The sequence below is a fragment of the Triturus cristatus genome, chromosome 1_1 (genome assembly GCF_964204655.1).
Source record: "Triturus cristatus chromosome 1_1, aTriCri1.1, whole genome shotgun sequence".
NCBI classification, from domain to species: Eukaryota; Metazoa; Chordata; class Amphibia; order Caudata; family Salamandridae; genus Triturus; species Triturus cristatus.
The window spans coordinates 955823600-955846244 of NC_140579.1; the positions used below are offsets into that span (position 1 = coordinate 955823600).

At 46.0% G+C, this 22645-nt stretch overlaps 1 protein-coding gene and 1 long non-coding RNA gene across 19 annotated transcripts in view; one reads left to right on the forward strand and one right to left on the reverse strand.

The window, feature by feature from the left end:
• Positions 1-22645, reverse strand: part of ARHGAP27 (Rho GTPase activating protein 27) — a 1125989-nt gene that overhangs the window by 647147 nt on the left and 456197 nt on the right. The gene's annotated exons all lie outside the window — the stretch shown is intronic.
• The window catches only part of LOC146871373 (uncharacterized), a 198047-nt gene continuing 189151 nt past the window's right edge, over positions 13750-22645 (forward strand). Inside the window, exon 1 of the long non-coding RNA XR_014980992.1 lies at positions 13750-14051. This is a non-coding gene — a long non-coding RNA (uncharacterized LOC146871373). The remainder of the gene's footprint in view (positions 14052-22645) is intronic.

Below are 22645 nucleotides of genomic sequence, written 5' to 3' on the forward strand. Positions count from 1 at the left end.
TCTGGGAGAAGATTGGTAAGAAAATATCAGCTATTAAAGACTTTGTAGTAAAATTAGAAATTAGGTAGTACATTTATAGGTAAGATATTATTTCCATTAACATGTGTGATTACCTTAGTATTAATAATAAGATTAGGTTGTATTTGTTGAAGAAAGAATACAAATCAGAAAAGAATAAAAAGAGAACTTAAGGAGATGGGATAAAAAAAACAAGAGAATTTGAAGAAATAGAACTAGAAGAGTTAAAGGATAGCATGTATAAAACAGCAAAAAGAAGAAACAGGGGAAACTGAAATATGAACGAAACAAGAAATCAATTTAAGTTTCCGTATAAGGGATACAAAATTTTCAATTAGTGTGGTGATATAATCAAAGGGGGGATTGCTGAAGTGGGTAGTGCAAAATTTTGTATTACCCCCCCCCCCCCCCATTCTGCATGTTTATATTAATCTGAATAATTAATAGTAATCATATTAATTGGTTTGCAGTGAAAACATTAATCAATTATATTAACAAAAGAATTACACGTGGGAATTCCACCTTGCATGGCTATATTAATTGTAAACTAATTTGAGTACGCATATTAATAGTAGGAAATTGGAATATTGCATGTTATATGTTGCTATGTTGATGTATTTGTGATTTATTTCGTACGTATAAACCGCTCTGAGTGTTGCTTCTGCTAGATAAATACACACACATGGGTATTAGCAAGGGGATAACATTTTATTAGTCATTTCTATGTTTTAATTACGTTATTGTGTTTCTTTTGCTTAAGTTGACCATTTCGGCCTATACAAGATGGCTGAACGAGACGTTAAACGTGACTACCCTGACAACACGAGGTTCTGGGTGAAGTGCTCAGGCGTCACCGCCAGCAGCAGTGGCCTGGACTGGACCCTGGGAGAACATGTACCCTTCAAGGACGCTCCGGGAACCTAGCCAATACCAAAGACAATGCTCTATTTTAAAACCAGAACCAGCAAGTACGATGAGTTCGTCGTTTGACACCCTGAGAACTGCATCTCCTAACCAAGTCGACCAATCAGGACTTCCTAAACCCCGATCTTGATACTTTGACATTTCATTATAAAAGTAGGTAGGGAATTGAACTATTGGGTCTTGCTCTTCTTTGACTAACTCGATTTCCTGACGTTATGCTGACGGAGAGGACAGTGACACTACTGGACAGCTGTTATCCTGAGTCTTTGAGAGACTGAATTGCGGCCTAACTTTGCTGAATAAAATTCTTCCTGACTGACTTAGAGGACGACTTTAGCCAGAATAGGTAAATATGATGCTCTGAAATGCGGATGAGGATATCTAACGTTTCTTGCAATATTTCTTAGATCAAGAATACTTGATTAATTGACATGTGTTGTGTCGATTATTTGAATAAGAGAATAACGGTAAAAAAGTAATGTGTAGATAGAGGAGTTTAGTCACTAAAATCATACACAACTAAATGATCCATCTCCTTATGAGAGGGCTATCCTAGGTCTGAAGTCAATGTGTTTAGTGCAAGGTAAAGGTATTCCTTTCATGTCAGCGTTTGGAAGCTTATTTCCCTAGGAAAGCAGATCAACGGAGTGTAAGTATTGGTGTTATGGGCCCCACCAATGAATGTATACGAGTGAATTTGATGCTGAGGTATTTGGTCTGTGACGAAGGGGGAATTTGATGTTCCACGCTGCAGCAGGAGATTATCTATCTGATACCCTCCAACCATCGTGCGGAGTCCCACAGGGCTCCGCACTTAGCCCCACACTTTTTAATGTTTACATGCAACCACTGGCAGAGATAGTACAAGAATTTGGTCTATCCATGGTATCATACGCCGACGATACACAACTTGAATTATCAGTGACAAATGACCCATTCCTTACACAACAACCTGGGTCCATGCATGACACGAATAGCCTATTGGATGTGCAAGTGCTCCCTGAAACTGAATGTGGATAAAACGGAACTTATGTTCCTGGGAAACAAAACAGTCCCCAGGAATCTTATCAGATGGCTAACTCAGTTGGGAGAACCCCCAACTCCCAAGGCTGCCATCAAAAATCTTGGAATCTGGCTAGATGAAAATTTAAGTATGGAGACCCAAGCAAAGAAACTCAGGCAAATGTTTCGGCTTACCCCATATGCTTTGGGAAAATTTCCCTCTTACCTGCACAATTCCGCGGAACTGTGGTCCAAGCATTAATTATGTCACAGCTGGATTACGGGAACTCTGTATTTGGGCGTACCCAAATAAGTCATCAACCGGCTGCAGGTAGTACAGAATGCCGCAGCAAGGACCTTGCTCCAAATCCAAAGACAGCAGTCAGCCAGGGCAGCCCTGAAGACACTAAACTGGCTTCCAGTCCAGGCTAGGATCAAATGTAAGGCCATAGAGCCATGAATGATAGAGAACCTGCCTTAATAAAAAAACTGGTCGTTCACTATACCTCAAGTATGGCGCGAAGATCCTCAGCGGATCTTCTCATGCAACAGGGCAGAATAAAAAGAGCAAGATGGGGAGAAAGATCTTTCATGCACCTGGTTCCCAAAATGTGGAACTCACTGCCCAGAAGTATGCGCATGTTAACTAACGAATTAGCTTTCAGGAAGAGACTCCAAACCCTGCTCTTTCCCTAAACTCCCGCCTCCAGGCAGCCTGACAGAGTCCACCGTTGTTATGCTTATTCTACTAGGGCAGGGAAGCCTAAGGGCAGTACGCGCTTTATAAATCCATAAACAAACAAATGAAATACTGTAGATTGATAAGATATATCGCACAAGGGGAATGGTTCCGAATTAAAACAACTTACAGAAACTACTAGTCACAGATCCATACAGTTTTTCTATTCAGCACGCATAACTGGAAAACATAGAAGTACAGTGACTTGCCAAGGATCACATACTTTGTATAAGTGTGAAAGGCAGATAAAGCAAAGGCTTCCTAGCCGCACAGACAATTCCACTACTCCATATTGCGTATATTCCACAGGACTTCCTTGGTACAGGAAAAGGCGTTGTTGAAAAATCCTTAATTAGGAGATCGATTCCTAACTGATGTGCAATGCAAATGTTTTACATGAAACCAGTAAACTAGCCATGCGAGTAAATCACAAGCTGCTTAGAACCGCGTGTAACCTGCGAGTTACAGTATAGAATGCTGGTATTCAGAAGAATTTCTAAAAGTATACAATCACCTGCCTTATGGGTCAAAAGTCGTGCAATGTAACTTCCCTTGATGTCACTGAGGTAAGTTGTGTGTGTTGTCTTTTCTGAAACTTATATGGTTTTACTCAGGTAGCGTTTTTATAGCTTACATGGTGAAAAGAGAGCCATTATGACATCAATAGACTGTTTATCATCTACTATATACTGTATCATCCTGTGCTTTCAACAATCCTTTTATATCAATACTTCTTACTTATAAGTATTGACATGGTCACTCGAATTATATGGATGATCTATGGCAAATTTCAACTTAACGTAGAAAGTTGAAGCAAAGGAGCAAAGTTTCCTTAGCAGCCAGGGGAGAATCCCACACCCACCTGAACAAACTACCATAATACCTTTCAAAAGCAATCACATGCAAGCATTTACCTCACGACGCCCACAATCCCCTTCAAAGCTGGTCTCATTCCCTCCACAGTGATCTCCCAGTGACTTCTCATCTTTCCTTATGATATGGTACCTTGACCACAGGATAACATGACTGTGGGAGAACCTGACTTCAGCCTACACCATTGCCGGGGCACCGTGCACTAGTCAATGCTGCATAAGTGCAGCCAGTCACACAGTCAAGTTAACTAGGGAGGAATAGCTGAAGCTCTCGTCTCAGGTGCCCCACTGTTGGAACGCCACAAATGTCCTGATGCAGTCTTTACGCGCGGTGTTCGTCCAGGAAACAAAAAAGCTAAATCTGGTAATCTCTAATCCGGACAGAATTGGACAGCTACAAAATAAAATAATCGAACAAAGGCTTAATCTGCCTTTATTTTTTAGCGGGACAAAAACGTCAGGGGCTCAAATTAGGAATTTGTGAAAATATCCCATTTCAATCAGCAATAAGCTCTACTGACCTCTTTGACAGACACATAAATTATCTATGTGGAAAAGGGCAGGCTACAAAGAAATTCCTAACAAATTACTGACATTTCAAGCCGAAGTTTGTAATATATGATCATAGGTTAGCATGTAGGATGACATTTCTGGTTCATTTCTCCGATTTTTGCCAGCTACAGTAAACACTGCATGTACACCCCTCAATGCATTAATATGGGCGATACTGCACGCCTGGGCGAGCAACAGGATCCTCTGCTTATAAATTTCGGAACTCCCCACTGCAAACCTTTCATATCTGTAGCACTTTATTGCAATGCACAAGGACATTATTATCAGAACAAATGACACATGAATACAAATGGAAATGCATGTAGAGGAGGCTTGCTAAGAATTAGGCTTCCACATTGCAAAGATTATTAAAAAGGAGCCCAATTGATGCAGATGTGAGCATGGGTGGTGATGGGGACCGAATTACTTAACCATCTTCACGAATTTAACCTGGAAGGCATACATTATGTGATTAGATAGCAAAACACCCATTCCACTCCTTACCTTATTTTGGACACCTGAACTATTTGTGGACAGAACCAATTGTCCAAGCCTTTGAGCACTGCATAATGGAGTCTTGTTCGCCACAGACCTCAGAATAGGAGGAAATGATGATCGATATAAGATATGCAGCAGCACTTTACTTCTGCAGCTTTCCCAGAGCTTGAACGGGAGATATCTATAGCCCTGGCATAGTGTTTTCTCCAATCCTGTTAGGCTTCCAAAAGAGGTCTGCAGGTGGCATATAGCATCCAAGAATCTACCAATAACTGTAATTTAAGAAAAAGGCTGATTGAGCTCAGAATGTTACTAGAGAAGATGTCCAACTAGGAGCATAGACGTTTGTGTCAATTCCATCATGAGATCTACACATGAGTTCTCCTGAAGTTAGCACTGAAACCTCAACATTGGCTCAATTAGTAGAAAAGTCAGACAGCAAATAGCACCCTAGAGTAAAACGAGGAGATGAAGACAAGTAGGTCACCACAAATATCAGCCTATAGTCTAGTGCTCATTGAGACATTCAGGAATAACTGTGTGGAGTTATATCACTAGCCAGGTCGTGTGAACATGTGTGGGTTGATATCCCAGAGACAGTGAAAAAAGAAGCACAATCCCATATAGGTAGGATGAGTGTTTAGGTGGGGCAGCCGAGGGTCAGTGTGGTCAAGTTCAAAAGTTGTGCACCTACAGATTAGAGACCACAATGAATTGGTGTGTTAGGAGCACCAACCAGGTGAAAACTCCACCTAATATACTGTATGAGCTCAGAGTGGGTGATAAGGGCAACAAGAACATGGGCAGAAAGAAAAGGAGGAGTTTTGGGGCACAGTGGCAGTGATATGCCCAGCACAAATAAAATGGAAAGTTATATCACTTACAATGCCTCATTCGCGATATTGCATCTATTTCTAAAAAAAAAAAAATCTCCAGTAAGACAAAAACAGATGGGCGGAGGACCACACATGGCTTCTAAATTGTTTAATGAATGATCATTAGAGCCAGGTGGTGCAGTAAATTAGCTCTTGCTCATGACATCTGCAGGTCACAGATTCAAATGTGACATGTTCAGCCTAGCCTTCCATCTTTCCAAGGTTGGTAAATTGCTTACCATTAAATTGGCAATAATACCTGAAACTTGCTGCCTTCGACAGTCATTTTATGCACCATGGAGTCTCGAATGGCATTTTTCGGCAATGTACTACACTGGTTCTCCTTCTACCTCTCCAACAAACATCACTTAGTTCAGATTGGCACCTCCAGGTCTCCAAAACTCCTCATCACTTGGGAAATTCCCCAGAACTTTAGACAGTCTCATGTCATCTTCACCTTCTACATGGAGCTGCCTGGACCAGCATCAAGCTTCACTAATATGTCAGTGAAACACAACTCTACTTGAAAGTGTCCTCTGTTTATATAGCCGATGATTCCAACAGTGAATGCACATCATACAGACCTGGATTCCCAGCATTCACTTGGAGTCAAACCCAACCAACAATAAGCTTTAAAAATGCAATAGGTCTCGCCTTTCATTAAGTTAAAGCCATTTGCTTCTCTATACAATACCATTAGCAAAGCAAATGACTTTAACTTAATCAAAGGCGAGACCTATTGCATTTTCAATGCTTGTTTAGCATGTTCAAATGCTGTTTCTACCCCCAACACCATCTAATAGTGAGAGCAGGTTGTGGCTATGTGACTAAATCCACCCCCTGGAATTTCTTACCCCCCTAAACATTCCTGGGACATTCCTTCCTGACGGCCTAAGGAATAGAATAATCCCAGCTTTCAAATATTCGGTTAGCATTCACCTCAGTGCGATAATGTTTTTTCTTTGCCGAGAGGAATGAAGGTAAGCATATAACAAGGGACACATGCATTAAAATCCTACAAGGAAACTGGATCTGCTGAAAAGTGTTTGTTTCCAAGAGGAATGGAAGCAGGCACCAAACAAGTGCATCAAAATTCTACAGGGATACAACACCTGCTGAAGATGGTCTATTGCTGCTAGAGAAATGGAGACCATGGAGAGCAATGGAGGAAGGCATCGAAAAAGGGACATGTGCATCCGTCTTGTAGGGACCCCCGAATCTTTGGGAGACAAAAGCTTCACATATCCCATCATTCTTAAAACTTGAATAGTCGCTTTGTGAGACACTGCACTCTAAAGTTATCCACTCATCTAAATAAGTGTTTCATAGCATGTTAATACCGGAGATCAACGTTAACAGCAAAGCTAAGACATTGGTTACAAAAGGAAGCAAAGCATGCTGGCGTGTCAAGGAAATCTCATCTTTTTTAGTTTTCTTTACACTCTGTAGGACAATATAAAAGCAATGCCCATGCATTAGCCAAGTTATACAATGTATACTATGCATTTTTATAGTGCAGCAATCTGCAATTGCATAGACAAACATCGAAATGCAACAGATCTTTTAACCCTATAGAACTTTATCCATCGAGAACTGCAAAGAATCCAAAATGTTCCACCCTTTAACTTCTATTGGAAGCTCGCTTCTCCTTCGTTCGCATTTCAATGAGGATGCTCCAGACTAGCCACACAAACTTAGAACTGAGATAAGAAAGGTAACTAAGGAATGTGCGGTTTCATCCTAGGACATTACATGGCCATCATTCCAGCTCAGCTCTACCCGATAGACGTGCGGCAGCCCTAACCGGCCAACACAAACAGAAAGAGAATTGCTCCAGAGTCAGCGGGAGGGATGAGGTTCCATGCTTGTACACACTGATTAATACGCTCCTGTTGCAAAAACTATAGTAAGCGCATCACGTTATGGCTATTTTTGCTTGCTGTGGTTCAGGTGAAGTTTGCCCTTTCTGGTTGGAGCGGCTTCGGCCTTTGAAAAAAAGCCCATTTAATGCGGGCCCGGGGCTGCGAGGCAGGAACGCATTAAGACGGAGTCATCTGCCCCGTGCTCTCGGACACAGAGCCTGGGAACGGAGCAGTAAGCGGGACTCACCACCGGATAAAATCTGAGTGTCTCAAGCCGAGGCGGCCCGTCTGCTGCTCCCGGAGGCCCTAGAACTGTCCGGCAGTTACAGTGGAGCCAGCGGGACGGGGCCTGGGAGGTGGCTGTCTGGAGTCGGGGTCGGCCAGGGGCCCAACTCCACAGGGACCGGTGATCTGTCCCCGTCCACCAGATGGCGCAGGTTCCCAAAGCCTCGCCAGACACGCCTATATTCACATTCCCCAAGCCTCACAAACCCCACATCTGCACACACACACACACACACACACACACACGCACACGAGCAATATAAACGTACTTTCACAACGAAAGAGGCACTAAAATGCCCACACATAATCCAAATAAACAACGTTACACACCCAGGTGCATACTCTACAATTCGGGCATCGCACGCCAAACTGCACAGGAAGTACACTGCCCGAGGCACACACATACATACATAAACCACGGTCGTACATAAAAAATGCACGGCACACACATGCATCCTCAAATACAGACAAACGTGCACAGATACACAGACTACCGGCCAGTGGCTCCCAAACTGTGCACCGCGGCACCCCAGTGCGCCACTAAAACCAGCCAGGGGGTGCCACGGTCGCAGTTGCTGAGAAAAATCTATTAGGAATTACATTGGCCGTTTGTATGTAGGCCGACTGCACTGCTCCTGGCGCCCACTAGGTGGTGCACTTGCTGCCTTAGCCCCATGATTTGTAACTCAGCTCGGCAGCTGTAGTTTTGTGTTTTTAGGTCTTGCCTGACCCAGCACATGCACTGGTCTGGCGAGACTTATTGAGAGGGCTCTAAAAAGTGCTACCAGGCCAGCCTAGAGCTACAGTTCATGTGCTTTACCACGATTACTTTCACGGCCGCCTTGATGTTTGATCGTGATCGCGATCACTTTCACTATTGCAGCAGCACGGCCGCTTTGCATAGCCAATACGTCTCGCTTTTGGGACCTTATAAGTATTTAGTTATGCTACTGTTCCATGGCTAAACACTTAAAAGGTCCCAAAGGCGAGACCTATTGGCTATGCTAATGCTTGTTTTTCGTTCTCTCTGCTGCTGCAACCTGGGGCCCTGCGGACTCAGGGAGAGGAAGTCAGCCAGCAAGAGTTGGCAAGCACAGGACGAGCCCTCGAGAGCGTGGCATTATTACCTGGTAAAGTGTCCTCCTTGTTAAATTTGGTTTCAACCGACTAGTACTACTAGTCTTACTTACATTAGGTAATGCTCACATATTACACCAGATACTACACTGCATGCTCTCTTATTCACTTTGAAAATGTTAGTTGGATAATTATAGAACATCTCACTCACACCTGAATTCCTAATTCCCCATGAGCCCTGATCGAGGCGGCGCAGCAGAATGTCTTCTGTTAGTTCACGAGGAGAGCAGTGCATGGGTTGGGTAGTGAGAGCACTGAGCAGGTGGCAATGGATATAGAAACGCTCGTTGTTGCGCCTGGACAATTAGTATGCAGTCATTTAAACAAAAAAATATATATGTCTTTTATATTTGTTTCTGAACTCCGGTTTGAGAAATAACCATAAATAGAATACTTGCTCTGGGCTTGCAAAATGCATTTACCACACACTTTCAGATAGCTCTTCCAAGTTTCAGTTTGAGGCTAGTTATGTCATTAGATTATATATATGGGTTTGATGAAGAGGGTCCCCAAATTCAGTTAAATCACTATTTTCTCACTTGTACTTACCCCCAGGTTGCAGAACTTCGTACCATATTTGAATATCCTTTATGCTTAAAGAGGGAAATAAAGACTGCATTCACACATTTCTAAGTAACCATTAATCTTAGTACTATATATGTCTGATGCACATGCACTAAATCAGCTCTCCAAAGGGACTCTGTCACAACTCAGCTTTCTTTATAGCACTTAACACCGTTTATAAGCACTAACTCTCGCAGCATACGAAGGAACATGCAGTGCCTTATCCGAACTGGGAAGCTCAAGATCAGAGGGCCCCGTGGACCCACAAGCAAGTGTGTTCTTCTCTTGACCCCCTCCATCTTCCACCGTGTTTCACTCTTTCCAAGAACTTCACAAGCCCTCTCAATGAAACGTTCAGCTCTTGCTCAGTTTATCACAAGATTAATACCCAGCTAGACACCCTTATAAATATAAAGTGAAAGTCTGCTAGTCATTCCGAACTGCTCCACAGAGCATGTATTTGAAATCAGTCTCATCCTTGTTGTAGAGATACTTGTGCACAGGCACGGTGCGTCCATTGGGGCGTTGCCGCCCCCCCCCCCCCCCGCCCACAGCTTCCTCGGCATCTCTGAACTTAGTTTACTTAAGTTCAGAGACGCCGAGGGAGAACTGACAATGCATGTCAGTCAGCATGACGTCGGACCGTGGGCGGTCTGGTGTCATGTTGACTGACATGCATTGTCAGACCAGGCAGGGACAGGCAGCACTGCAGCACAAGTGCGCATGAGTGGGGACGGTCCGTGAATTTTTCGCCCGTGCCCAGCCATGCGCATTTGTGTTTTTACTGACTTGCGCATGCCCATTAGGAGCCCCTCGGTCTCCTAATGAGCAGGCGGCGGGCGAAGAGTAAGCTGTGACCTCAGCCAATCCTGGCGCTGCAGCAGCGCCAGGATTGGCTGAGGGGTTGCCACTCCAGTTGAACTCAAGAGGCGCCATTGCCAACGGGTAAGTTTTTGTCTTAATTTTATTCCCCCTCGGCCCCCCCCCCCCCCGCGCGAGCCCACCCCCTCACAAGATGTGCTGTCGTAAGTCACTGCTTGAGTCCGTTCCCCTACTTTCTTAAACATGCCTTCCCCACGGCGGGATTTGCCATGGGGCAAGGCCGATGGTTAAGGCTCGGCCTTTGGGGACGGGCGAAATGGGCAGAGAAGGAAAAGAACTCTGTCTTTTCCTTCGTGCCCAAAGAAGACTAGGACAGTGTCCAGTTCTCCCGCTGCTGGCAGCTGGTCCCCCCCCCTCCTTTGTTCCCCCTCTTCCCTCTGTCTCGCTCCTCCTCATGTAGTAAAAACTGGACCGAGACTTCAAGAAACCGGTATTACCTTCTCTTTCCTCCTTTCGTTTATTTGCTTCCTTGTGAAATGGATCCAAAGAAGAAAAACGCTTGCTGGAAACGTAGTCTTTTGCTGACATTTTTCAATTTCTAAGTGCAGCCTCAGGGTAGAGAGAAATAAAACATTCAAAATATGAAAAATAACTAACTAAAGCAAGGTGGCCATATTGATTTATTCACACCTAAACACATTAGCGCCACATTAGTGTTTGCCAGTGAAGCCCTACTTTTGTCGACTCCTCGCTCTTTGAACCACCATGTTTTCCCTGGGTGGGAAAGCACACTATTCCTGGAGGTACTGAAATACCTGCTTGTTGGGTGCGTGCATTGGAAAACAAAATGCATACTGCGGCTCTGTATTCACAAACGTGGTCTTTTGAAACCATTCTGCTTTCGTTTTGTAATGATATAGGCAATGGGCATTAGGTCAGCTCCGTTACTCACACGTTCCTTTCTGCACCCTCGTTCCCTTATGTCACAGTTTCCTTCTCTTTCTATTCCCCGGTTAACTGACTTCTCTCTTGCTCTGGGGGTGAAGGCCGATGATGAGAAATACACCCTGGACCCCGGACCTTAAAAGAGTGGCAGCGCCAAGCGCTCACCACCTGCAATCACCGGTACATATTAGGCGCTATAGTAGAGTCTAGAGATAGTTCATCCGATTCTTGTGTGAGATGTGCTCTGTCGTAACTACTTGTCATTTGCTATGACGGGGGAATGGAGGTGTGGAGACAGAAAGAGACGAGGAAGGGATACTGAGATGTGGGGAGGGATAGCAAGCAAGATGGATGGGATAGCAAGCAAGATGGATGCGACAGCAACAAGATAGGAAGAGATAGCAAGATTGGGAGAGGAGCGCATGGGGGGTTGCGAGACAATGGAAGGGGCAGCAAGAGACAGTCACCGGGCAGTGTCAGCAGCACCCAGCCAGTGACAGAGGAGGGGAGATGCTGAGATAGCGAAAGAGATAAGGTAGGAAGGGATACTTAGATGATGGGAAAGTGAGAGTGTCACTGGAAAAGAGAGACGATAGAGCAGCTCGCAGCCACTTACAGGTGAAGGTGGTGAATTCTGGGAGAGAGATAGGTAAAGAGAAAAGTGACAGTTCACAGAGGCACTTTCACAATTGCGTTATTAACCTTTCTGCTTTCTCAAATTTGCTTGAAAATGCACCATTTTTCTTCTCTTTTTTCAAAATTTTCACGGGAAGAGAATCGCAACGAACCCCCCTTATGGAGGTTCGGGCACGCTCGCAACTGTGCATTATGGCAATCATTTTACGCCCCACCACTTTCAAATGTCACCAGCTGCCCCTGCTTGTGCAGAGATTAAACTCAATTTGAGACGATATGGCCAATCAGGGTGCAGGTTTGAGACTCCATTCCAGTTTATAAGGTGGTAGAGATAGGGTAAGAAAATTACATCCAAGTTAGACCTGTTGAGGTGCAGGGGGAGGCTCCTTTCTATCGGGCCTGTAAAGATGCAGGGGAAAGGGAAATTCAAATCTAATTTGTAATGCTCACCTCATTTTCATGTAGGACCTCCCAAGCATCCCACACCTAACCCTACATTTGTGAATGCAGACATTTTATCATACTGCAGAATTTACAAAATTCATAAATCCCATTTATGACTCTACAATCCTGCCAATTTTGCTAATCAGGATTATAATGTTGCCCTTGAAAATCCTTTCGCCTGCAAACCTACGTTGCAATAGGTACACAAATGCATTTAAAAATCAATCCCACAGCATGTGGTTTATCCATCTGAGAAATGTGCTGGCTTTTATAGAAACAATCTAAGAAGTGAACCAAGTTGAGCAGGACCTCAAAAGAAAACGATTATAGGAAAATGATATGAGAAGCACTCCATACCTTCATTCCTATTATTTTCAGGGATTAAAATGGAAGCCCTACCGAGGTCAGCCTTACATTCACCCCCCACCAAAAAATAGTAATGTAATTGGGAGCCGCGGCCAACGGCCAATTGGTCAAAGGAGCTGCGGGTCAAAAAAGGTTTGGGAACCACTGGACTACCCACATCAAACAAGGCCAAACACACATTCACGCATGCGCACATGAACACAAAATCACCTCACGCAGAGAAACTGCCATAACCCCCCCCCCCCCAAACACACACCAAAACTAAAACCTCAGGGGTATTTTCCTATTCTGACCTGAGTTAGGTGTGGGAGAGAAGTCCACTCCCGAGAGCGGTCCTCCGTGGAAGGAAAGTACCCCTTGCTCTGTTTACATCAAATCTGTCTAAGCCCCGGTCAAGGAGCAGGGGATGGGCGTCGAGATTCCGGTTGGGTCAGGCTGACCCCTTGTGCAGGGGCAGCTACTTCCAGAGTGAGTTAATCAACTATTTCTCTGACCGAGCCCTGAAAAGAATGACGTTTAGTATCTCACTCTGAAGGACTGGAATTCAGACTTATAACGTCTAACCAGAAGCGTATGAAACTATCTTTTTACAATTCATGCTAACACACTGGAAAAATCTGACTTCGCATTGAAATTTTACCCCCTGGACACATTGGCATTTTACATCCAACCCCGAGATACCGAGGGTCTTACCATTAACACCTTAATTTGAACCACTCAATTATCCGTCCTTTTACATCTGACATCGAAAAAACGAGTCTGCTGCTATTGGCACGTTGAAACACTGAAAACCTGTCATTTAAAATCTCACCGTGTCCACTGGCGAAGCAGACATTTTAATTGTGAAACGCCGGGAAAGCTGGCGTTTTACATCTCCCCTGCGGAGCGTCAGGGAGGCTCGCCTGCTCTGGCTTATGTCAGCGGGTCTGCTAGAAAAGCCATCATTTGTTTGACATCTCTCGGAAGAGACATACTGCGAATGCTGGCCTTCCCTGCTACATCTAGAAAAGGTATGGCCGGCATCGGACCCGCCGATATGGCGGTCCTGCCGGCCCAGACGACCGAAGGAGGCGGGCCTGTCGCGCGCAGCTGTGACGCGACAGGCGCACCTCCACTCATTGGCAGGCCGGGTCGTGACCCGTAAGTGAAAGAATCGCTTCTGGGTCATGCAAGTTGCCACCCCCCCACTTGCCAAACAAAAAGGCTGGGGAGAAGAGGAATCTTCCTCTTTGCCCTCCGCGCTCCCCAGCCTGTAGTGCGACCTCGCTAGGAGGTCGTAATTTAATATTCCTCTTTTCAGGATTAGCGACGATTATCGCGGTGTGTCGGGAGCAGCGACTGGTGTAGCGGACGACGTTTGCGGAGGAAGGCGAAGAGTTTTTCTGGCGTGGCACAAGGACCTCGGGAACGATCAGCACGTCGGAGTCGTGTGTATCCGCTGGAGAAAGGAGTGGAGTGCTTATCAGGCGTGGAGGGAGCTAGTCGCAGTTCCGTTGGCGCCCCAGACCAGGTAATCATGCGCGGTGGCAGTTAGGGCTCACCCGCACGTTAACAACCCGGTGTTAGTTAAGGAGTGCCCAGCTGCACCCAGCGCGTGTAGCTTGCACACTTTCAAAGAGTTACTCGGGCCCCACCTTTGCTAATGGTCTCCTTCTTGGCATACTTTTGAAGTCATCAGTAAGGAATAGATTTCCTATTTAATTATCTGAGAAACTCGTATTTCAATTGCATTAGTTCTGCCAAGACTGGAGACATATGTACGCTAAAGCAAACTTGAGCTTGTGGCCATTGAACGTTCCGCCTAATTGAAGATTTATTGCATTATTGGTATAATCCATCACCCGCTCTTAATTTACAGATTTCAGAAAGGAAACGTTTTCTATCTCAAACCAATCAAAAGTTGATAAATTAAAGTGCACACAAGGGCCCACTTTTAAACCCCGCACGTGTCACAGGATTGTTAGCAGTGTCAATTATTAGCGAGAAAAAAGCATTCGGGCACATGTTTTAAAGTTGAATACATCTGTGGCCTGATTGTGAAGATCGCTTTGCTATTCTCATGGAGTGTTAAATTCCCAATGTTTTTGCACTGTTATCCCCTTTTATTAGTGAATGCACAGGAGGACACACGGGAGAGTCGTTTAATTAGGACTTGCGCAACATTTAAAGTGGAGTGTGTAAATGCCGATTGTTTTTTCTTCTTGGGGAACATTTTTAACGGGTAGTAGAACAAACTGTGACAGACACTGAGACAGATCATTGTTACTAGATAAGCATATGGTTTGCTAAAGACATTTGAGATTGCAGCAGGTACTGATTATTGAATCCAGGTACAGTGAGTGCTATATGCTGGGGCGGTCGCAGTACTAATTGCGGCGCGCAACGCACAGGTGGTGCATTACAGGGTCAGAGTGCTGCACAGTATTGTATCAGATTTTATTTTGTCGCAGTGTGTAACATTAGACAAATAAGGTAAATAGGCCTAGCATTGTAGACGCGGTGCTAGTGCAAGGGTCAAAACAGCAGGGAAGGAAGTGACAATGTCAGGAAAAATGAACCGGGGCGACAGGCGCTCTCCCGTGGAATGTATTAATGGAAAAGATGAGAAAGATGGCTACCATGGACAAGAGATTAAAGAAGGTAGATAGATTGGGGCAAAATCTGGCAGATCTCAGGGAGAGGGTTGAGGGTCAGGAGGGGACGCTAGAAAAGCCTAAGCGCATCATAGTACCCCCCCCCCCCCAAGCCCAGAGGTAAATTGGAGACCCTGCCTAAGCGGGTTAAGCCCAGAAAGAATGGGACTCCGGTATCACAGCCCAAGGATGGGGAGGTTCCTGGACCGTCAGGAGTGGTCCCACTAGGGAGGGAGGGGGGGGGGGGGGGGGGGGGGGGGGGAAGAACTCATTTGGTCAGGGTGCTAGGTTAGCATGTTTTCTCTGCTAGTAGATGAAAGGGAGAGAGAGGAAGCTAAGAAACAGAAAGATTGGATGCTCCCCAGAGAATGGGCAAGCGAGTTAAGATTCAGAGTGGAGGAGAACTTAAACAACTGGATCAGGGGTTTCAGTGTTCATGGCAGTAATGGCGGAACGTTTCCCTAACATACAGGCAGAGATGGCATGTTACCAGAACCGTATTACCATGGCTCACGACAAATACGGGGGATGGGGTTGGAAACAGTATGACAAACTTCAGGACGACGAAGGCATCTGACCCTGCGCTATCCTGGAACCAGGTTGACACGATCTCTTGGTTGGATCAGTTTGGCACACCACAAACCAATTTTCAGTTTAGCACAACGCAGGCGAACAGAGGACAGGCAACTCCAGCATTTCAGCCTTATCAGCTTTACCAGCTTTACCAGCCCTTTCGGCCGGCGCAGAACACAGGCCCTGCCCATGGCTCGGGGGGCGGAAGGGGACTTGTTGGGATTTTAACAGAAGAACATGCACTAGGGCGCCAGGCACATGTAAGTTTAAACATGCCTGCTCTATCTGCGCAAATCCTTCCCACCCAGAATCCAAGTGTCTCAAAAAATCTAGGGATAAAGACAAGAGAAAGCAGGATTGATGGCAGGGTGCACCAAGTCACACATTCCCCCATTGACATCACAGCTATTACCCCGTGGCTAAACAGATACCCCTGTCATGATACTGCAAGAAGGTTTCACATATGGGTTTAGAATTCCTGCCCCGGGTTATGTCGGGATGCCTGAATGCAAAAACCAATTGTCAGTAAGGGCCAACCCAGGCGTGGCGGCAAATAAAATTGCTAAAGAGTTAACCTGGGCAGAATAGTGGGCCCGTTTGATCGCATTCCAGTGCATAATTTAGTTTTCACCACTGGGTGTTGTTCCCCAAAAAAGAGGGTGAGTTCCGGTTGATCCATAACCTATCCGCACCTAGAGGCAACTCACTAAACGATGCCATCAGTGAGGACAGTTGTAGTGTGAAATACGCGTCATTTGATCAGGCCGTGGAAATGCTTAGGGAGTTCGGCCCTGGCGCTTCGCTGGTAAAATCTAATATTGAATCAGCCTTCCGTCTTTTACCGGCTCACCCAGAGGACTGTCACCTGCTAGGCTTCAAGTTTCAAGACAAATTCTACATGGATGTGTATGCCCATGGGTTGCTCGGTCTCCTGCGCCTATTTTGAAAAGTTCAGTTCATTTTTGGAATGGGTTTTTAGACGTGTGACCGGGCACTATCTAGATGACTTGCTTATCCTGGGGTCAGCGGGCTCTCAGAAGTGTGCGTGGGCACTGCAGGAATTCTGCACACTCATGCGGGCTTTTGGGGTTCCCCTGGCACCGGGAAAGACAGTGGGGCCAACGACAAAGATAGAATTCTTAGGTATTGAGCTAGATTCAGTTCAAGGGTGTTCCTGCTTGCCGGAAGATAAGATTAAGAAATTCAAGACAACCTTACAGCAATGTTAGCTAAGGATAAAGTTACCTTGCATCAGTTGCAGCAAACGGTAGGACAGTTGAACTTTGCCCTTAGAGTGGTTCCATTGGCACGCCCATTCTCCCGCTCTATCGCCCAAGCCATGACCAGGATTCAAGAAAATCATCATCATCACATCCGGCTGTCGGCTGAGGTCAAGCAGGACATGCGGATTTGGATGGCATTCCTGCAGGACTTCAACGGCAGGGTGGTCTAACCCGGTCCACCCACTACCTCTGCAGAGTTAGGTTTATGAACGGACGCTGCGGGTAGTGTGGGATTTGATGCCATACTTGGCAATGAGTGATTGGCGCACAGGTGGCCAGACGCATGGGTGCAGAATGGTCTAACGGCTAACATTGGCTTCTTAGAATGGTTTCCTATCTAGGGGGCCTTAAGCGGTATGGCCAGACAGGCTGCATAACCAATCAGTGGTATTTTGGTCTGACAATATGACTGTGATGGAATGCATCAATCAGCAGGCTGCGAGATGTAAGATGATCCTCCGCCTATTAAAAGAGATTGTCCTGTTGTGTATGAAGGAGAATATACTGTTTAAGGCTAAACATGTCCTAGGTGTGTTGAATAATGCTGATGCACTTTCTCGCTTCAAGATGCAGGTCTTCAGAACACACCTCCCTTCTGCAGAAGCGAACCCAACACCATTCCCAGAAGTACTTTGGCTGATTGGTGCCCCCAACTACCGAACCTAGTGGCAGCTAGCCTAGCTCCCAGGACCAAGAAAGCCTATGAGGGGGTGTTTTGGGCATATTGCACTTTCTTGGGGAAGAATTGGGTGGAAGATTGGCACACCCCAAGGGCATTGGTACGTTACTTAGGCGTATTACATGAGGGACGCTCAGTGGCGGTAGCCAGGCGCCACGTGGCAGCGATATCTTTATTCGCCCGAGCCAGGGACAAGGGGGAGCCCACTGATAGCTTTACTGTCAGGAAGGCTTTAAAAGGTTGGCAGCGCATCCAGGGGACAACACCCGATTCAAGGCGTCCAATAGGAATAGAACTACTAGCCGCCCTACTGGGGACGCTTGACGCAGTCTGCACGACAAAAGGGGAAGCTTTATTATTCAGGGCGGCCTTTTCACTAGCCTTTTATGGCGCATTTCGCGTTGGGGAATTGGTCGCCCAGAATAAGCAGGATGCACAGGGGGTGTTTGCAGTTAGACCATGTAAAAATACATGGCGATGCCCTACTAATATCCATTAAAAAGTCTAAAACTGACCATGAGGCCCACGGTGAGGGGTTAGTTTTGCATAGAGCGCATGGCAATCCATGCTGCCCGGTAGCACAATTGAAAGCATTTTTGGGGCAGTGATCTTCTATAAGGTGTCGGACTTTATTAATCCATGCAGCTCTCACCCGGTTTCAGTTTAAGAGGGTCATGGACATGGCAATTAAGCACACCGGTTTAGATCCTGCTCGCTTTGTAACTCATTAGTTTAGAATAGGGGCTGCGACCGAGGCAACAGCAAGAGGGTTACACAGCAGCAATGTCAAGAGAATTGGGAGGTGGTCCTCCAATTGTTACAAACGTTATGTGCGGCTGCACATGTTGTAAGTGGGCCGTGTGCACTGTACGGATGCGTGTCTTTCCGCTTAATCTCTACAGTTTCTCGAACCTGTCACGCAGGGGGGAAACTTGCATCGGAACATCCACACCGAACAAAGGAAGGACATGCACCTCTGCCAGAGTCAGGAACACAGGTGGTTTGGATTATTGGCCATTCCTATGTGACACGATTGAAGGCATTTTTCTGTTCAGAGAACTACATACACAGGGCGGAGCAGGCTGGTTTAAAAGTCTCATTCCATGGGAGAGGGGGACTTTGTTTGAGTCAATGCAGGGGTTTTGTAGGCGATTTGCTGAGTAAAAGGGGTCCCCGTCCGGATATCATTATCTTACACCTGGGAGGGAATGATCTGGTGAATCTGGTTAGAAGAGGGCTGGTGGAATCCATAATCACAGAAGTGGATTGGTTAGCAAAAGCATGCCAGGGATGCACCATCGCATGGTCACAGATGGTACCTAGATGTCAATGGAGGGGGATGGAGTCCAAGGGCACTGAACCACCCAGTAAGACGCTTTTCCTAGGCTGGTTGGCCACCCCACACGTGCACAATAGCACCAGTAAAGGGCGCAGAACTGCAAGGGCCCCCGATTGAGTTAGTATACAGAGCGTACGGGGGTGGAGGGAGGGGGATATACCCTCATGGTGAACGGGCCCTCTGCGCATGCGCACTCAGGCGCGGTTTAATTGATAAGGAAATAGGAGCCATAGGAAACAGCCATCACAATGTCAAGGCACTTTGTTCTCCTTGTAAGACACAGAAAACAGACGCGTGAGGGGGGGGGCCGGGGAGCCATAACGCAGAACAAGCAAGAGCTGGAACCGGCGTACAGCCTATAACTTAGGAGAAACAGGAGATAAACAGAGAGTGTGGGGCGGCTCCCTCCTGGCCCCCAAAACTGGGGTCCTCATACAGGGATATGCATCTTATACATTAGATGCTTTTAGGGGTTTGACCATTAAAATGGCTGACATGACGGTATACACTGCCTTTAAAATAATATAATTAAAACGGATACGTGTGCTTCTTTACCTGCATTGGGGACCCACCCCCGGGCCCACGCTTAGCCCATCGAGCCCCCCCGCGGCCCCCGGGCGTGTAATGTCAGGAGAGAAACACTGCACAAGTTCGAGCTCTCATTAAAGGCCAGTTTTCTGGTCACGCGCGGATGGCATCGGGTCCAGGCTAGGGCACAGATGGCGCTTTGCAGAACGTAGCTCCTCGCCGGCCCAAGGACAGGACACAGACAGCGCTATGTGGAGCATTGTTTCTATCGCCGCGTGCCAGGATAGGGCACAGAGGCTGCATGGACGGCACTATGTGGAACGTAGCTCATCGCCGGGCCAGCATACACACGGCACTATGTGGAGCATAGCGCCTTTTCAGCCTCAGGATAAGGCAGCGCTTTAAATGGAAATATAAAAAAGTGCTGGTACTCTGTGTTTAGAGTACCTGTTTCCTCCTAAAAAGTGATCTCTTCCACCAAATGTATTGTACCAAGAAGTGCAGATACTCTCCCATTCAAGAATTGCAGACATGCAGTACCAGAGAATACCTGCCCATATAAAGTACTGGGATATGGCTCACAGGCGGCGCTATACGGCACATTGCTCCTCCCCAGCCCCGGTGAGGTGCTATGTCGAACATATCGCCTTGTGGCCCCCAGGGTAGGGCGTAGGATGCGCTATGCTGAACATTACTCCTCGTCGGGCCAGTATACGGTGCTATGTGGAACATACTTCGCTCCTCACCAGCCCCTGATTGTGCACAGTCAGCGCTATCTGGAACATTGCTCCTGGTCTGCCCCGGATAGGGTACAACGGGCGCTATATGGAATGAATGCCTTTTCCACCCTCTCCGTCTCCGCTTAATGCACACGGGCCGCTCTATTAAACGCTTCCCCAGCTCTGCAGTGCCGGAGCAGAGCTTTGTTGGGGGCCGCAGCCCCGGGCTCCACATCTGCTTCGGATTTGAGATGTGATGGGCGCAGCTCAGCACAACAATGCTTGTGTCTGGAGCTCAGTGGGCCACCGTGGCGGATTCCAGTCAGGGTCGGGTCTGACGTCAGCAGGCAGACACTAACCCATCTTTAGTGGCGATCGGGGCGCTTGGGTCGCTCACTGCCTGCTTCACGTAAAAATAAAGACCCACAAATAAAAAGCAAACAAACGTGTCAATAAATAAATCGCAGCTCAAGTGAACCATTACCACCTCTGCCAACTGAATAGGTTACGAATCTTTTAAAGCAGTCGGCTACAGATTCTAGCCCAAGCTTGCTAAAAATGATACCAACCCAAAACCACAAAAGAACAGTTCACTATTCCAGGCTAGATTTCCAGTAGAGACTCCTGTTCTATGCCACGCATGATGTGTAAAACATAATACCAAGAACGCTCGGAAAGAAACAGAGGGAAGGGGAAAAAAAAAAAAAAAAAAAAAAAAAAGTGCTTTCCCCGTTAATTATAGGCCATAGTGTAACGCCGCGGGTAAAAGATCCAATCCCGGTGGGAGTGGCTAAAAGGAGACAGGGTGGCAACAATTTGGGATTGATATGCCTTCAGTGCAATCATTGCTTTGCCTTTGGCAGAATTCGTGATGCAAAACGACGCGCACAAATCAAAACTTAAGGAGAGCTGGGATGAGGCTTCTGGAATCGTATAGATTCCAAGAAGTCTCGTATGATGAGTGCAGCGCATGCGCTGCTTACGTCAGGCCGAGACCTAAAAAATAGGAAATGGTTCAAACCTGGCACAATTACATGAACATAGATCGCTTCAGCCCCCAATTTTCAAAGCATGGTAAGTCACTTGGATTAATCCTGGACAAAACACTCACACCTTTCTTGCCAAAAAACAGACAACATAGAACCAGTCCTCCCTTCTAAAGAAAGGAATACCATTTCTTTCATAAAGTGACTTCAGAACTGCTGTTCAAGCCCTCATACTCATATCTGGATGGTGCCCAATGGTCTCCCAGACTCCACACTGGCACATTCCCTCCAATCTCTGCATCCGAATTCTTGGCACCAGATCAATGCAATACTTGTTTGTAGACCTAAGTGCTTTGGCTCGACAGAGACTGGCCAGAGACTCGGAGTGGGACACAGTAAAAGTACTTTTTTTTTTTTTTTTTTTTTAAATAACCAAATTCTGTAAAGTCCCCATAAGAGACGGCTTCTAGTCCAATATTTGTATTCAAGAGGACTCAATTCACAATGAGAATCAAAAATTCTGCACTGCAAGTACTATTCGTCAGAAGAGCAGGATTACGATTTTCCCTTACTCACAAAACTCAGCAATACTACTGATGCGATTTTTTTTTTTGTATTATTTTAAAAGTGGACTGTGCTCCTTTCTTTAGATGCTGCTCATTGTAACCTGAATAAAGTGAGCGGAGTCTATAGAAAGGGACTTGGCCACCATTAAAGTTGTCTCGCATTTGAGCTATTACCGTTAGAAAAGGACAATGCCTTTTAGATATGTGTTCCTTTGAAAAACACATAAATAAAAGTCATTATGATTTACAATGCGAATAGCTTAAAATCTTGCAATTGCGAGACCTATTGCATTGAAAACGCTTGTTTGTGTCTGTGTATGGGCCTGTTTTATGGTCTGACGGGTCGATTTTTGCTGAGGATATCCCGGATATTACCACAAACATTGTCTGCAGCACAGTCAAATCCATCCAGTCTTCAACACCTTGCAAACCATATAAAGAGCGTGTCTTTACAAGTTTAATACTGCCCCAATTTGAAAACATGGGCCATTTCTTTTGCTTTCCAATTCACATGGGCCACTTTTATTTTGGTGTCCGGGCCTATTTACTGTTTGTCTGACCCAGCTCAAAATAATTCTTAACCGCTTCTATGGCTAGGCCGGAGGGCAGCACTCCCACCAGTTCTTACTGTAATTGCACCTAGAGCCACCATTGTATAGTGTGTGCCTAGGGGACCTTCATCTAGCCGAAAGCTATGATTATCTGGCATGATGAGAGCAATCGACTATAGAAAATACCACCCTTGGCAAAAGCGGTGTTTAATGCATGGAGCAACTCCGGGGTGGTGGACAAAAGAGC